The sequence below is a fragment of the Coregonus clupeaformis genome, chromosome 16, assembly GCF_020615455.1.
Source record: "Coregonus clupeaformis isolate EN_2021a chromosome 16, ASM2061545v1, whole genome shotgun sequence".
NCBI lineage: Eukaryota > Metazoa > Chordata > Actinopteri > Salmoniformes > Salmonidae > Coregonus > Coregonus clupeaformis.
The window spans coordinates 40,548,349-40,565,944 of NC_059207.1; the positions used below are offsets into that span (position 1 = coordinate 40,548,349).

The 17,596-nt window shown below is 48.1% G+C and overlaps 1 protein-coding gene across 2 annotated transcripts in view; it reads right to left on the reverse strand.

The window, feature by feature from the left end:
* Window positions 1–17,596, reverse strand: part of LOC121584737 (homeobox protein cut-like 2) — a 123,982-nt gene that overhangs the window by 69,970 nt on the left and 36,416 nt on the right. The window lies entirely within an intron of this gene.

The window sequence follows — 17,596 nt, forward strand, 5'->3', positions numbered from 1 at the left end:
GAAGGCATTTTAACCCTTCAGTTTCATCCGATCTTGATGTAAATAGATTACTGTATTGGTCCTTGAAAGAGGCCATCTTCCTCTCTCCAAAACCAGCGAAAGAATGCTCCCATTGACGAGTCTTATTTGATCTCTCTTGGTGACAGTTGTGCCTTTGTTCAAAACAGTGGGCATTAGGACTTCTTAAGAGATGGGTCCCTTGCCTCAGGACTTTCTCCAAGAGTAAGAATGGATTACACTTCCCTTTGCTTATCCTCTTCTCATGCATCTCTGAGATGGGAAATCATTATGTTTTAGGCAAAACCAAGCATTTCATGGAGACATAATTTTTAGGTCAGTAACACATTCCTATTTGGTTTCCAACTGCCTGTGCTCTTATTAGCTAGTCACTGTGCTTCAGTCAGCCATTCTACCACATATTGGATGAGACTTTTGGGGGATTTGGGACTTGGCTGTTAGGAGTGGGCTAAACTCCAACAGATTCAAGCAGCCCTAGACCACCAGCTAATCTGTCTGCGAGAGTATCCTGTTAGAAGTGGCTTTGTGTGGATTATAGTGCTGATTCTGAATTGCCCAGCCCTTCATTGCCATTGTCATTTCAGTCAAATTCAACACAATGTTTGGTTGCTTCTTCACATGAAGAGTCCAATAACATATGTATTTAAACTCAGCAAAAAAAGAAACGTCCCTTTTTCAGGACCCTGTCTTTCAAAGATAATTCGTAAAAATCCAAATAACTTCACAGATCTTCATTGTAAAGGGTTTAAACACTGTTTCCCATGCTTGTTCAATGAACCATAAACAATTAATGAACATGCACCTGTGGAACGGTCGTTAAGACACTAACAGCTTACAGACGGTAGGCAATTAAGGTCACAGTTATGAAAATTTAGGACACTAAAGAGGCCTTTCAACTGACTCTGAAAAACACCAAAGGAAAGATGCCCAGGGTCCCTGCTCATCTGCGTGAACGTGCCTTAGGCATGGTGCAAGGAGGCATGAAGTCTGCAGATGTGGCCAGGGCAATAAATTGCAATGTCCGTACTGTGAGACGCCTAAGACAGCGCTACAGGGAGACAGGACGGACAGCTGATCGTCCTCGCAGTGGCAGACCACGTGTAACAACACCTGCACAGGATCGGTACATCGAACATCACACCTGCGGGACAGGTACAGGATGGCAACAACAACTGCCTGAGTTGCACCAGGAACGCACAATCCCTCCATCAGTGCTCAGACTGTCCGCAATAGGCTGAGAGAGGCTGGACTGAGGGCTTGTAAGCCTGTTGTAAGGCAGGTCCTCACCAGACATCACCGGCAACAACGTCGCCTATGGGCACAAACCCACCGTCGCTGGACCAGACAGGACTGGCAAAAAGTGCTCTTCACTGACGAGTCGCGGTTTTGTCTCACCAGTGGTGAAGGTCGGATTCGCGTTTATCGTCGAAGGAATGAGCGTTACACCGAGGCCTGTACTCTGGAGCGGGATCGATTTGGAGGTGGAGGGTCCATCATGGTCTGGGGCGGTGTGTCACAGCATCATCAGACTGAGCTTGTTGTCATTGCAGGCAATCTCAACGCTGTGCGTTACAGGGAAGACATCCTCCTCCCTCATGTGGTAACCTTCCTGCAGGCTCATCCTGACATGACCCTCCAGCATGACAATGCCACCAGCCATACTGCTCGTTCTGTGTGTGATTTCCTGCAAGACAGAAATGTCAGTGTTCTGCCATGGCCAGCGAAGAGCCATCTCAATCCCATTGAGCACGACTGGGACCTGTTGGATCGGAGGGTGAGGGCTAGGGCCATTACCCCCAGAAATGTCCGGGAACTTGCAGGTACCTTGGTGGAAGAGTGGGGTAACATCTCACAGCAAGAACTGGCAAATATGGTGCAGTCCATAAGGAGGAGATGCACTGCAGTACTTAATGCAGCTGGTGGCCACACCAGATACTGACTGTTACTTTTGATTTGTGTCCCCTTTGTTCAGGGACACATTATTCAATTTCTGTTAGTCACATGTCTGTGGAACTTGTCCAGTTTATGTCTCAGTTGTTGAATCTTGTTATGTTCATACAAATATTTACACATGTTAAGTTTGCTGAAAATAAACGCAGTTGACAGTGAGAGGACATTTCTTTTTTTGCTGAGTTTACATTGTAGTTATGTGCAGTGCTTGATTTGGGCCAGAGCTGTCTCGAGTGCCGTACTGGCACTTCATATTTTTTGGGAATTGGGTACCGGCTCCTCCATAAAACAAAGTAGCATATCACAGGCCCAGATTCACACACAGAGGCAAAAAAAAGGTTGATCAAAGCAGAATGAAGGTGGGATCTGCATTGAAGAGCAATGGAGAGTGGGCATTCATTTCCTGATTCCGCTTTGTTCAAGTTTATTTGCCACTAGTCTGTGAATCTGTGCGTGACAGTAGAATGTTCCAGATTGCGCAGATTGAAAATCTGTCAGCCTGAATGCGCATGATGCACTGTTCCAAGTTGTCAAATGAGGGTTTGGAGGTCATGAAAAGTCATACAATTAGTTTCATAATTTGTATTTATATAATTCATGAAGGCACACTTTTAAATATCATCAATCGCTTAAAAATCTATATATCAGCCATTATCGGAATGACACTTCAGTGCCTGCCAGTGTGTGCTGCGTGTGTGCCAGTGCGAGTGGGCCGTTGCCCGAGAAGAGAGAGCGCAACATTTCAGCAGGAGGTATAAAATAATGCCAGACTACAGACTAACTAGATAGCCAATTCAAAACATAACTAGCGCGATAACTGCTACAAGTTAACTATAGCTAAGGATTAATGTCGCTGTCGCCTTTCCACCGGCACTGCACCGTTGGAAAGCTGAGATTCCCCTCTATTAAACAGTAGCCTTGTAACGTAAAAAATATACACTGAAACATGAATATTTTAGCCTTAAACCTAAACATGTCTAGTTAGCTACCTTGCTTTGAAGTAGCCTACCTTATTCATTTGGTTGTAATGGTGCAATATTTTATACCAAGGGTGGCAACCATCCTCAAAGATAGCTACTGGGTGTGCAGGATTTTGTTCAAGCCCTGGTCTAACCACATTGTAGCCTAAACATCAGCTGCTTAACAAGACCTTGATAAGCAGACTTTGGTGTTTCAGCGCTGGATCAAAAGCCAAGCCTGCACACCCAGGAGCTCTCCAGGTGGAGGGTTGACCACATGTTGACAACATGTGACTAACAGTGCAGTTCTACCTTGTGGGGGGTTAAGTGCCTTGATCAAGAGCACAATGGCAGGAGATGGTAGGCCTACATGGGATCAGACACAGCAGCCTTCCAGGGTCAATAATGGTTACTTTTTCATATAGGCCATAATACTAGTCATGAAAATGTGGTTAAGTCATGGAGAAGTCATAGAAAATGTGTAGGAACCCTTAACAGTGAATAATCAGAAGGTCTCTATAGCATAATGCCATTTGTGAATTTCGGTGAACATAGTCTAATGGACCGACTTGGAAAAAGACAGCTCCTTCAGTTCTTTCATCCAAAGTCAAGAACTGGTTATGTGTGTAAGGTGTAATTGGAGTGTATAGTTCAGTGTTTGCAGTATATGCTCAAAGTCTCCACCAAGTTTATTAATTGCGAAAGTGAATGCATCAGTCTAGTGTTGGACAAGGAATGTAAAACTTCTAAACTTACCAAATGGCATCATAACATAGCACGTATTTTGATTGCATGTTAAATATACCAGTGGGGGGAATGGATTTCAGTTTCCATTCAATTGTAAGTAGCTCAACCAATGAGAGCAGTGAATACTCTTATATGAGTAAAACAACAATAGCTTGTTCCCTGGCCTTTCTGAAAAGGCTGGGCAACAGCACATCAAATGAAACCTGGTGTCTGTCCACGTTCTTGAAGGGAACTGAAGCAGAACATTGTTTGCTTGTTTGGTTTTCTTGAAGAGACTGCTGATGGAGCAACTATACAACACAGTGTACTTCAAGTCTCTTGAACCAAACTAATCAAATCTGATCCATTTCAACTTGAGTTATGGGCAACTTTGAGGTCTCTGATAAGATTCCCTTATCTCCATGAATCTGCATGGAGAGTCCAAAACAACACACACATCTAGAACTGCTATAATTTTTGATTACCTACATTGAAAATCAGGGGCGGTGTGTTCATTAGGGCGATATGGGCGACGCACTGCCAAACGGGAAAAGGAAGGGATTTTTTTTCTAATCAATTATATCACGGCAACAGTAGTTATCAGTGTTCTAATCTAGACGTCTGATCTGCCACTAAATGTCCAATCAGGCTAAAGTCGTGCTTCAAATGGCCCCGCCCCTTTTGGGGCGATTTCAGTCAGGTTGAAAATCGCCCCAGAAGTCTCTCATAGACTCTCATGTAAAATCTATTTTTTTCAAATATCAGAGCTTTCAATACAATCTCTATGGGTTCCGGGAGGGCTTGCACTTACGCGCTTTCGTCATACGTAACATAACCATGAACGTAACTAAGAAAAGAGCGGGTAGCAGCGTCAATCAATTCACGTACTACTGTCAAGATGGCTAGCGTTCAGTGCAACTCGCTTGTCTCTTTGAAAGAAGTTCCTTTTTGTCGGCGAACAAATCAAGATAAATTGGCAACGAAACAATTAGGACCTCCCAGACCAAATTTAATAATTCAACAGGTTTCTACTAAAGGGGGAAAGTCCTACACCCGAGGATTTTCAAAAAATTGGTACGAACGAAAAACCTGGCTAGCAGGCTGCGATGTAGCTAATGCAGTCTTCTGCTACCCCTGCTTACTCTTTCACCCTGAAGGCGGCACGGCAGACAGCACCGCTTGGACAGCGACTGGTGTAACGGAAATGCACCATCTTTCAGAAAAGATTAAGAAACATGAGCTGTCAAAGACCCACATGGATAGCTGTTTGAGATTGTCTGCTTTGGGGAGAGTGAACATTGCCACTCAACTGGATACTGTTATGATTTAACTGGATAAGAACCCAAATGCAGACAAGTACACCAAGCCAGAGAAGTTTTAACAGGTTTATTTACAATGTTCAAAGTCCAGGTTTCCAAATATATGGGAAGAGCAAGTCCAGGTACAGGGAGGGTAACAGATCCAGATCAGGGCAGGTGTGGTACCGTAATGTCCTAGTGTCCGTGGTGAGTCCAAAAGAGAGGTCCGGTAATGGAGAGCAGGATGGTGGTGGCAGGAGTGAAGCGGAGGCAGGAGTCAGGTTCCAAATATCTGTGGCACAGGAGAAAAAGTAAATAGAACAGACCAAAAACACAAAGAGCAAAAATAACCAGGTTGAGTCGGCAGCGAGACTAACATGGTCGTCTTGACTATGATCTGACGATGAGTGGTAAGTTTGACCGGGTCTTAAAGGCTGAGGTAATTATGGTGAATGAGCTGCAGCTGGAACCCTGACTCCCGCACACCAGACTTCACTCCTGCAATCAAGGACAGACAGAGGGGAGGGAGAGAGCAGAGAGAGCTACCTATCAGCAGTAGGCCTAACAGTACCCCCCCCTCTACGGACGCCACCTGGCGGCCGACGGGGTTTATCGGGATGTAACCTATGAAACTCTCGGACCAGAGCAGGATCCACAATGAAGCTCCTGGGCACCCAGGAACGTTCCTCGGGACCATAACCCTCCCAATCCACCAGGTACTGGAAACCACGACCTCGGCGGCGAACATCCAGAAGTCGCCGGACAGTGTAGACCGGACCCCCACCCACGATCCTGGGCGGAGGAGGGGGACGAGAGGGCGGGCACAAAGGGCTAACCGACACAGGCTTAATCTGGGAAACATGAAAGGTGGAATGAACCCGTAGGGAGGCAGGAAGCTGTAGCTTGACCGCGCAGGGGTTAACAATAGACAGTATCTTGAACGGTCCTATAAAACGAGGCGCCATCTTCTTAGACTCCACCTTCAATGGAAGGTCCCGTGACTTCAGCCATACCTCTTGACCAGGAGAGTAACCGGGAGCCTGGGACCGGTGACGGTTGGCTTGCCTCTGCATGTACGCCGAAGCTCGGGACAGAGCTACCCTGGCCTTCCTCCAGACCTTGAAGCAGCGGCGCATGTGGGACTGCACCGAGGGTACCGCAAGTTCCCTCTCTTGGGAAGGGAACAGGGGAGGTTGATAACCCAGAGCACACAGAAAAGGAGACAAACCAGAGGAAGCGTTAGTCAAGGTGTTATGAGCATATTCCACCCAGGGGAGCATGGAGCTCCATGACCCAGGGTTAGACCCAGTGACACAGCGAAGAGCGGTCTCCATCTCCTGGTTCGCTCTCTCGGCTTGCCCGTTGGTCTGGGGGTGATATCCAGAGGACAGGCTGGATGTAATGCCCAAAGCTTTACAGAAAGCTTTCCACACCTGGGAGACAAACTGGGGACCCCTGTCAGAGACAATATCCGTGGGTAGACCATGAGAGCGGAACACATGTTCAACCAAAATATCAGCCGTCTCTCTGGCAGTGGGCAGTTTAGGTAGGGCCAAAAATGAGCGAACTTAGAAAAACGATCAATCACCGTAAGAATGACAGTCTTACCAGACGAGGGGGAAGTCCAGTGACAAAATCCATAGCGATATGCGACCAGGGCCGGCTGGGTATAGGTAGAGGTCGTAGATGACCAGCGCTGGCCTGGGTGGAGTTTTTACTTCGTGCACATACCGTACAAGCAGCAATGAAGGCTCGAGTGTCCGCCTCCATCGTGGCCCACCAGAACTTCCGTCGCACAAAGTCAAGGGTCCGCGAAACTCCAGGGTGACAGGTAAGGGGAGACGAGTGAGCCCACTGAAGTACCTGGGAGCGAGCAGACTCAGGGACAAACATCCGGTTAGGAGGACCCCTCCCAGGGTCAGCTTGATGATGTTGAGCCTGTCTAACAATCCCCTCGATGTCACATGTGATGACTGCAATACTGCAGGTAGGAGGCAAAATGGGTTCAGGGTTACTACCAGTATCAACAGCCGAATGAACACGAGACAGGGCGTCAGGCTTGACGTTGCGTGACCCAGGACGGTAAGACAGAGAAAAATTGAATCTCCCAAAAAATAGTGCCCACCTGGCTTGACGGGGGTTGAGCTGCTTCGCTGACTGGAGGTAAGCCAGATTCTTATGATCCGTCCAAACGATGAAGGGTTGTTCCGCCCTCCAACCAATGTCGCCACTCCTCGAGAGCCAGCTTAACGGCGAGCAGTTCACGATTTCCAACATCATAATTCCTCTCTGCCTGAGAAAGTTTCCTTGAGAGAAAAGCACAGGGATGCAGTTTGTTATCTTCAGGAGAACGTTGTGACAACACTGCACCTACCCCAGTGTCGGATGCATCCACCTCCACGACAAACTGGCGGTCGGGGGTCCGGCTGCATCAGAATGGGAGCCGAGGCGAAGCGATGTTTCAGTTCTTCGAACGCTGATTCGGCCCCCTTCATTCCAAGCGAACGGTCGTGAGATGGAGGTGAGAGCGGTGAGTGGCGCCGCAATGCGGCTGTAGTCCTTGATGAACCTCCTATAGAAGTTCGCAAACCCCAGGAATCGTTGAAGTTGTTTGCGGGTAGAGGGAGCTGGCCAGTCCGTGACAGCAGAGATCTTAGCTGGGTCCATCCGCAACTCCCCCTGAGCTATGATGTAACCCAAAAAAGAGGTCTCAGACACATGAAATTCACATTTCTCCATCTTCACAAACAGTTTGTTCTCCAACAACCTTTGCAACACCTGGCGCACATGCAGTTCATGTTCCTGGGAGGACTCTGAGAAAATCAAGATATCATCCAGATAGACAAAAACAAACCGATTCAACATGTCCCGAAGGACATCATTGACTAGTGCCTGAAAAACAGCAGGGGCATTAGACAACCCAAAAGGCATAACCAGATACTCAAAATGTCCCAAGGGTGTGTTGAAGGCAGTCTTCCATTCATCACCCTTACGAATGCGCACCAGGTGATACGCATTTCGTAGATCCAGTTTCGTAAAGATGGTAGCACCATGAAGGAGGGGAAAAGCAGAATTAATCAAAGGCAGAGAATACTTGTTCTTAATGGTGATGTTGTTAAGTCCACGGTAATCAATACAGGGTCTGAGGGTCTTATCCTTCTTAGCAACAAAAAGAATCCCGCTCCTACAGGTGACGAGGAAGGACGCATAATACCTGCCGCCAAGGAGTCCCGAATGTAGTTCTCCATAGCCTCCGTCTCCGGCCGGGAGAGATTGTACAGGCGACTGCTGGGGAGCGGGGCTCCTGGCTGGAGGTCAATGGCGCAGTCGTAAGGCCGGTGAGGAGGAAGAGAAGTAGCTCTGTGTTTGCAGAAAACGGATGCCAGGTCATGATACACGTCAGGAACAGCAGAAAGATCCATGGACTCCAGTGGAGGTTGAGGCACAGTACTGGCAGGAGTCTGAGCAGAACACAAACAATTCACATGACAAAATGTGCTCCATGAAACAATGCTACCTGTCACCCAATCAATGTGTGGATTGTGTTTTATGAGCCAGGGGATACCAAGGACCAGGGGAGTCTGTGGGCAGTCGATAATATGGAATTGAATGTTCTCCTGATGATTTCCCGACACTCTAAGACAAACAGGAACAGTCTGATGGGTAATGCGGGTCAACAATTGTCCATTTAGACCCTTAGCCTGCAGCGGACAGTCCATAGGAACAGTCTCCAAATCCATTTGTTGAGCCCACTCTCTATCCAAAAAGCTTTCGTCGGCACCAGAGTCAATCAGCGCACTAACAGAGAAATTCTGGGACTGCCACTGGAGGGATGCCTGGAGCAGAATGCGGGGAGAAGAGGAAGAATCCGCTGCTCGGCTCACCAAAACTTCTCCCATTAATGATGAGCCGGCCCTTTTCCCGGACGAACTGGGCAGGAAGGAACGAAATGACCAGCTTCTCCACAATACAGGCAGACCCGAGCCTGAATACGACGTGCACGCTCCTCTGAGGACAACCGTGCACCGACCCACCTCCATGGCTTCGGGTTCAGTGCTCCTCGTGATCGACTCGGGAAGACACGGCTCTCTCCGTAGGGACGATGCAGGGAGGAGTTTGTTGATGACAGACAGGTTGCTTGGAACTAACACTCCTCTCCCGGGCGGCGCTCCCGAATCCGATTATCCAACCTGATAGTGAGTGAAATAAGATTATCCAGCGTAGGCGATTCATCATATGACACCAATTCATCTTTTAAGGTCTCAGACAAAGCATTGATGAACACTCCTTGTAATGCCTCGTCATTCCAACCACTCACTGCTGCTAAAGTCCGAAACTCCACTGCCATCTCCGCCACACTACGAGCCCCCTGCCGAAGAGAAAACAGCCGTTTCGCAGCCTCCTTGCCTCGTACGGGGTGGTCAAAAACCTTCCTCATCTCCGTGGTGAAGGCAACGTAAGCGTTGCAAATGTCCGACTGACTCTCCCAGACCGCGGATCCCCAGGCACGAGCGGAACCGCTAGTAGAGTTGATAAGGTAGGCAATACGGGCTCTTTCTGAGGCGTAGGTGAGGGGCTGTTGTTCAAACACTAACGAGCATTGAGTCAAAATCGCCACAGGTTCCCATGTTCCCGTCATAGCGCTCTGGAGCAGGAACAAAAGGCTCTCTGATCTGGGCTGAAGGGGTAGTAAGGGCAGATACTTGATTGGAGAGTAATTGAACCTGATTAAGCAGCACCTGACTGTCCTCAGCAATCGTTTTTAAACAGGGTATCATGTTGGCCAAGTAAAATGCCCTGATTGGCTATGGCAGTCCAAATTTGAGTGCACTCTGGGGTGGTATCCGAGCTACTGTCTGCTGGGTTCATGTTGTTCAGATCATACTGTTATGATTTAACTGGATAAGAACCCAAATGCAGACAAGTACACCAAGCCAGAGAAGTTTTAACAGGTTTATTTACAATGTTCAAAGTCCAGGTTTCCAAATATATGGGAAGAGCAAGTCCAGGTACAGGGAGGGTAACAGATCCAGATCAGGGCAGGTGTGGTACCGTAATGTCCTAGTGTCCGTGGTGAGTCCAAAAGAGAGGTCCGGTAATGGAGAGCAGGATGGTGGTGGCAGGAGTGAAGCGGAGGCAGGAGTCAGGTTCCAAATATCTGTGGCACAGGAGAAAAAGTAAATAGAACAGACCAAAAACACAAAGAGCAAAAATAACCAGGTTGAGTCGGCAGCGAGACTAACATGGTCGTCTTGACTATGATCTGACGATGAGTGGTAAGTTTGACCGGGTCTTAAAGGCTGAGGTAATTATGGTGAATGAGCTGCAGCTGGAACCCTGACTCCCGCACACCAGACTTCACTCCTGCAATCAAGGACAGACAGAGGGGAGGGAGAGAGCAGAGAGAGCTACCTATCAGCAGTAGGCCTAACAGATGAGGGATACAGGCTAGCTGTCTGCCGCCACAACGATGAGGTTAGCAAGAACCGCCACATCCTCAGCCGGCTAATCCAGTGTGTGAAGTTTTGCGGAGTGTTTGAGTTAGCTTTGCGAGGCAAAGATGAAACTGAGGGCTCCACCAACCCTGGTATTTTTCTTGGACTTGTCAACTTTGTGGCACAATTAGATGAGGTGTTTTATGGAAATGCATATTGTTTATGCAGTGTTGAGGAATGTGAAAGAACACCCTTGATTATTTTTACTGTGATAACTTATTTTGCTTTTGTAAGCCAACACTTTTGAGATCAGTCAATAAATGCTTCTGGTATTGACTTATATGCTGCCCCTGTCTTCATGTTGTTGCTGGACATATATTTTTTAAAATGTGTGTAGGTCACCTAAATCATCAGAAAAATTGCCCCCCCTGAGAATTTTTTCAGGAGCCGCCACTGTTGAAAATAGGGGGAGTAAACAAGTTTGATTCCCTGTGCAAAGAAGAATTTCCCGGTAATAGTTTGACAGGTTTTTAAAAAGGCGATCGGGACCGAATTTTCAGTGTGTGGCAGTCGGGTCAATACAGAGCTCCTGTCATTAAGCCTCTGGCAGTCAAACATCCGGACGTAATTGATGAGTTTCCCCTGGGGAGGGCGGAGCTATCGCTGGGGTGGGGAAGTGGTGGGTGTAGGAGGAGGAGGGGGGTGGTGGGGGTAGGAGTGGGGTGGTTGGAGGAGGAGGGGGGGGGGTAAGGGGGATGCTGAGCAGGGCCGGTCCAGAGGGAGGGAGGGAGGGCCTGGTCCTGCTGAGGACAGCGTCTGTGGAGGAGCTGAGGACAGCCTCTGTGGATGAGCCATCACGTCCTGACAAAGCCAGCCACACAGCATTGAGTGGGTCAGACATTTAAGCACATGTATGTTGTGTTGCAGAAAATAATGCAGGGAGTGGTCCTTTTAGACTCCACGGAGGGAGGTGAAAAACAAGACAAGTAAAATGGAGGATAATGGTGAAAAGAAAGCAGTGGAGAGATAATGATATCAGGAACATCATATTTTTGGTACTACAATGTATCGACAATGCTATAAAATAAATCATAATTGGATCATTACCAACATTGATGTTACCCATTAGCAATAATATGAATGATTATTAAAGCTTGTTAGCCCATCAATCCCACTACAAATCATTCATATCCACTGACGTTAGTCTGTAAAAACATGAAATACATAAAAGCATTACAATCTCAGTAGTGTGAGAGAAGCATTTATAAAATGTTTTCTGTAAAAATGTGAAGCTACTATATTGTAGAACAATACATTTGACATTGATTCATTAAACCTACTCCTTTCGATTACATCTGTGGTCGTAAGCTGTTTCTTGGCCTTCCACAAAGACAAAACATGGTGGAAAATGTTGATAACTGGAAAAAACGACCAAGATACTGCAATAGAATGTAGACTCACAGTCACTCACTATTGTACGCAGCGGGCTTGGACAGGACAAATTAAGGGGGAAAAATAGGGCGAGGAGGATAGGGGAAAATGCAGATGGGGAATTATTTTTCTTTTTGCATCTCATCTAATTGCAATCATAGGCAAATGTCTGAAAGTGTGACAGCATCAGCAGAATTGCTGCTGAGAGCACAGAATCTTTGTCTAAAAATAATCAGACATTCTGTGTGCTGCTGTTGGTTATAATGGTAATCGATGTTGGAGGCTTTGAATTCCATCAATTTATAGATCCACTCTGTTCTGCCTGGTGACTGTGGAGCCTCACAACCCCCACCGCATACGCACACCAAGAGACACACACACACATTGCATTCAAGCTCACACACAAAAGAGCACACACACACACACACACACACACACACAAACACGGACATGCACAGTGGTCGTAGCAAGGCAGCACAGGAGCCAGCGTGTGATTAAGATAAGTGTAGTTTCCTTTCATACATTCCTTATCACCTCCTATTCTCTGTAAGGCACCAGATTGGCCATAGCCGTCTCAGATTGGCCCCGCATCTCAGACGCCACATTTGAGAGGGGGATCGATCTATAAATCAAATCACCACAATCAATGGCCCCGATCGCTGCAGTCTAGTCTGGCCTCAACATTATTACTGGAACCCCCCAGCCGCTGAGGGGTGGAGAAAAAAGAAAAACAAGGCTGGGGAGAGAGAGGGGGTTCAGGGCAGGAAGAGCATCGGCTGGCTGGCTTCTGTCCATATGCAGGATGAGCGCTTATCTGGCCTCCCTCCCTGGGCTGACTGACCGACTGACAGGCAAGCAGCTTGGTGTGGATGGTTGGTTCAGACTGCAGACACAGAGGGAGCCGGGACTCTGTGGCCTGGCCCTGGGAACCTCAGCCTCCCCCAAACACACTCTGACAGGGTGGGCCTGGGGGGGCACCTATCACCTGGCTGCTTCCTCCCTCCATCTGCCTCTCTCTACATCTCTACACAACTGTCTACTATAGTACCTCCCTGTTCATTCAGCTGCTCTCATTTCCACTACTCAACTCTCCATTGTGTTCAGACCATAAGGTAGTGAATGTTACCAGAGTGTCCACTGTTTTCAGACCATACAGTGATTGGTACCAAAGTGTCCACTGTGTTCAGACCATTCAGTGATTGGTACCAGAGTGTCCACTGTGCAGCAGTAGTACAGTACATAGGAAGTAGAGATTGGTGGTGCTGTATAGTTTGTGTAGGCACAACTGAAAATCCCATTTCATTTTGACACCTTTCTAAACCCTGGACTAGTAAGCCTGATAAATCATTCAAAATAATGAATCCCCAGTCAGTCAGGCTGTCTTTAAACAGCAAGCTAAATCTCACAAAGGGGATGAGAGGCGCGTGAGCATTACAACCATCAGCAAAAGGTGTGACTGGCGTTGTCAGACATTATTAGTCATCCCCAGCTTCATTTAGGGAGTTTTAGCCTGATGCACCGGAGCACATCGTCCCGTCAAAGCTTCTCTCTCTTTTTAAACACACGCACACGCAACCACTGATAAAACAGGGTAACACATTACCATTATGGTATTTTTTCTATTTAGACAGCGTAGGTTCAGCACCTTTAAAAATTCTAACTAATAAAAACTACAGCCTTACCATAGCCCTTCCACTGAATCTAGAATCCTAGGGATGTCTTTAAATGTCCTCCAATTAGAACCGTCAAACTGCTATCTATGGGTGAACATTCTAATTGAACGGCCAATTAGAAGAGCTTATTTATCATCATTAGGCCATTGTTCTCCTCATCTCCAAGTCTGTGGTTACAATCAGGATGTCTATTGTCATACTGTAATACATGGCCACTGACTGATTAGACATTCCCTGGATTCATTAGCAAGCTGAGGGGTTGAAACCTGAGTGAAAACATAACCTCAACAGGCCATATAAGGTCTGGTAAAATGGAGATGTGGATGTGAATTATAAAGCTTTGACTCACAATGTCCAAATATAAAAACCTTATTTTTAATTTTTATTTATACTGTATATAAAAGTGGGCCAATGTGGTGATGATGGTGATGATGACTATATTTGTAGAGCTCTACCGAGTGTTGTCTTATTCTCATGCTGAAATTAATGGTTGGTTCTGAGAGAGAATCGTCCATCGCAGTCCATTCATACTTGTGAAAGGCAAAGGAAAACAGTAATTGTAGAGCATCCCTCTTAAAATATAAATATATATATATATTTCCTTGTTTTCGAAAGAAAAGCAATTTTTTTGTCGATTAAAATAACATCAAATTGATCAGAAATACAGTGTAGACATTGCTAATGTTGTAAATGGCTATTGTAGCTGGAAACGGCTGATTTTTTATGGAATATCTACATAGGCGTACAGAGGCCCATTTTCAGCAACCATCAGTCCTGTGTTCCAATGGCACGTTGTGTTTGATAATCCAAGTTTATAATTTTAAAAGGCTAATTGATCATTAGAAAAGCCTTTTGCAATTATGCTGGCACAGCTGAAAACTGTTGTGCTGATTAAAGATGCAATAAAACTGGCCTTCTTGAGACAAGTTGAGTATCTGGAGCATCAGCAATTGTGGGTTCGATTACAGGCTCAAAATGGAACTCGTCAGTCTATTCTTGTTCTGAGAAATGAAGGCTATTCCATGCGAGAAATTGCCAAGAAACTGAAGATCTCGTACAACGCTGTGTACTACTCCCTTCACAGAACAGCGCAAACTGGCTCTAACCAGAATAGAAAGAGGACGGAGGCCCCGGTGCACAACTGAGCAAGAGGACAAATACATTAGTGTCTAGTTTGAGAAACAGACGCCTCACAGGTCCTCAACTGGCAGGTGGTGTACATCGACGATATCCTGATCTACTCGGCTACGTTCGAGGAGCACGTCAGGGACGTCCGAGCTGTCCTACTCCGCCTCCGGGAACACAGCCTGTTGGTGAAGGGGGAGAAATGCGAATTCCACTAACAGGCCATCTACTTCCTGGGATACAGGATCAGTCGTCAGGGGGTGTTCATGGAAGGAGTGAAGACGGACGCCGTCAGGTCATGGCCAGTTCCCACCACCATCAAGGGCCTACAGAGCTTCCTGGGCTTCGCTAATTTCATCAGGTCCTTCAGCTCCATAGCCGTCACGCTCACCTCTCTCCTTAAGGGTGGACTCAGAAGCTGGCCTGGAACCCTGAGGCTGAGGCTGCCTTCAAGAGGCTGAAGGAGAGGTTCACCACAGCGCCCATCCTAAAACACCCAGATCCAGCTCGTCCTTTCATCCTGGAGGTGGACGCATCGGAGGAGGGCGTGGGTACGGTTCTCTCCCAGCGGCACGGTAAGCCAGAGAAAATGTATCCCTGTGCCTTTTTCTCTAAAAAGCTTACCCCGCAAAGAGGAACTATGGAGTTGGAGACAGGGAGCTGTTGGCGGTGGTCCTCACTATGGAGGAATGGAGACACTGGCTGGAGGGCGCAGTCCATCCATTCCGGATTCTTACTGACCACCGGAATTTGGAGCACATACGGGCAGCGAAACGGATGAACTCTCGTCAAGCCAGGTGGGCCCAATTTCTCACTCGCTTCCAATTCATTCTGTCCTACAGCCCAGGATCCCAGAATGTGAAGGCCGATGCACTCTCCAGGATGCACCATACCGGAGAAAGGAAGGATCTGGGGGGTCCTATCCTGCACTCGTCTCTCATCGTTGCTCCTGTCGTTTGGGATGTGGACGAAGACATCCGCCTGGCGGCTCAGGAGGACTCAGCGCCTGTCAACCCCCCTTCGGGGCGCGTGTATGTACCCACCAGTGTCCGGGACCGCCTGCTGATCTGGACGCACGCCACCCTTACGGCAGGGCACTCTGGTATTACGCGCACCCTGCATTCTCTAGCCCAAAAATACTGGTGGCCCACCTTGGATTCTGATGTCTCCCGCTACGTCAACTCCTGTTCCGTATGTGCCCAAACGAAGACACCTCGGAACGCCCCAGCAGGCAAACTAGTTCCTCTCCCAGTGCCTCAGCGACCTTGGTCACACCTGTCCATAGACTGTCACCGACCTTCCACGTTCTGACGGCTTCACCACAGTCATGGTGGTCGTAGATCGGTTCTCCAAATCATGCCGTTTTTTGCCACTAACTGGTCTTCCTTCTGCTCTCCAGTTCGCTGAGGTCCTGTTCTAACAGTTCTTCCGGCATTATGGACTTCCAGAGGACATCGTCTCGGACCGTGGCCCCCAATTCACCTCCCGAGTGTGGAAGGCTTTCCTGGAGAAGATCGAGGCCATGGCCAGCCTCACTTCCGGGTATAGGCCTCAGTTGAATGGGCAGGTGGAGCGCATGAACCAGGAGCTGGGGAGGTTTCTTCGTTGCCACTGTCAGGACCAGCAGGGTGAGTGGGCGAGGTTTCTTCCTTGGGCAGAATATGCCTAGAACTCCCTTGTTCACTCCTCCACGGGGCTCATTCCCTTCCAGTGCATCCTGGGGTACCAACCGGCCCTGGCCCCTTGGACACCCAGCCAGACCGATGGGCTGGACAGGTCTGGGATGCCGCCCATGTCCATCTCCAGAGGGCCATTCGTCGGCAGAAGGACAAAGCCAACCGCCACCGCAGTGAGGCCCCTGTATTCCAGCCTGGGGATCGTGTCTGTCTGTCCACAAAAACCCTCCCTCTCCGCCTGCCCTGCAAGAAACTGAGCCCCCGGTTTGTGGGGCCGTTTAAGGTCCTCCGGCAGATAAATGAGGTATCATATCGGCTGCTTCTTCCCCCTCACTACCATGTCTCACCCACTTTTCATGCGTCTCTCCTCAGGCCGGTGGTTCCTGGTCCTCTGGCGGATGCCGTCCCCTGGGGTTCACCTCCTCCGCCCCTGGACATTGACGGGAGTCCGGCGTATGCGGTGAGTGACCTGCTGGACTCCAGGTTCTGTGGGGGACGGCTCCATTACCTGGTGGACTGGGAGGTGTATGGTCCTGAGGAGAGGAGTTGGGTTCCGGCTGGGGACGTTCTGGACCCCAACCTAATTCGGGACTTCCACCGTCACCGCCCTGACTGGGCCGCTCCTTGTCCTCAGGGTCGCTGGAGATGCAGGTGCGCTGGAGGTGATTAGAGTGCGTTGGGTTTCCATTCCGGTGTTGCACTCAGACCAGTGGCTCAGTAGACCGGCGAATCAGAGCGCCGGGGGGGGTACTGTCACGTCTCCTCCCGGTGCTCCCCTCCGGCGCTCTGATTCGCCGGTCTACTGAGCCACCGGTCTGAGTGCACCACCTCGGCAACACTGGAATGGAAACCCAACGCACCCTAATCACCTCCAGCGCATCTGCATCTCATCACCACCCCTATTTAGCCCTGGACTGTTCTGGATGATGTTGTGTGTGATTGTTTAGCTTCTCGTTGTTTACTCGATCTTTGTTATTTCTCGTTGTCATTGCTAAGTAAATCTTGACCTTGTTAATTCCTGCGTCTGTGTCCTGCCTCTTCGTATACTCAGTACTCTTCACATCATTCAAGGGTTTTTCTTTATTTTTACTATTTTCTACATTGTAGAATAATAGTGAAGACATCAAAACTATGAAATAACACATGTAATCATGTAGTAACCAAAAAAGTGTTCAATAAATCAAAATATATTTTATATTTCAGATTCTTCAAATAGCCACCCTTTGCCTTAAGTAGGTGTGTCCAAACTTTTGACTGGTAGTGTATATTTACTACCGGTCAAAAGTTTTAGAACACCTACTTATT